This window comes from Seriola lalandi, unplaced genomic scaffold (assembly GCF_002814215.2).
Source record: "Seriola lalandi dorsalis isolate HSWRI2012SDOR001 ecotype SW California unplaced genomic scaffold, Sedor1 jcf7180002055008, whole genome shotgun sequence".
Classification (NCBI taxonomy): domain Eukaryota; kingdom Metazoa; phylum Chordata; class Actinopteri; order Carangiformes; family Carangidae; genus Seriola; species Seriola lalandi.
In genome coordinates, this window is record NW_019525551.1 from 277166 (window position 1) to 277518 (window position 353).

Consider the following 353-nt stretch of genomic DNA (forward strand, 5'->3'; position numbering starts at 1 on the left):
ATGAATGTTGTGAGACCATACATTGTCCATGATTTAAAACCGGAGTCATGTCTATTGGGAGTAAAATCAGAGTCAAAAGCAAACCATCTGAATATTCTCAACATTATATGTATCCCACAAGTGTTAATCACCTTCTGCCAGACTCGAAGAGTGTGGCTCAACCAGGGGTTCCCCAACTTTTCCAAATGACACATTAAGCCTTTATCCGCTATTACAGCTTGGATGGGGAACTGGGTTGATAGATTGGTCTCCAGCTCCTTCCATTTAGCTTTATATGTTTCATTACACCAATATAACAGGGGGGTTATCTGGGCCAAACTCACTAACTTAAATACAGAACAAATAGGTAGCTA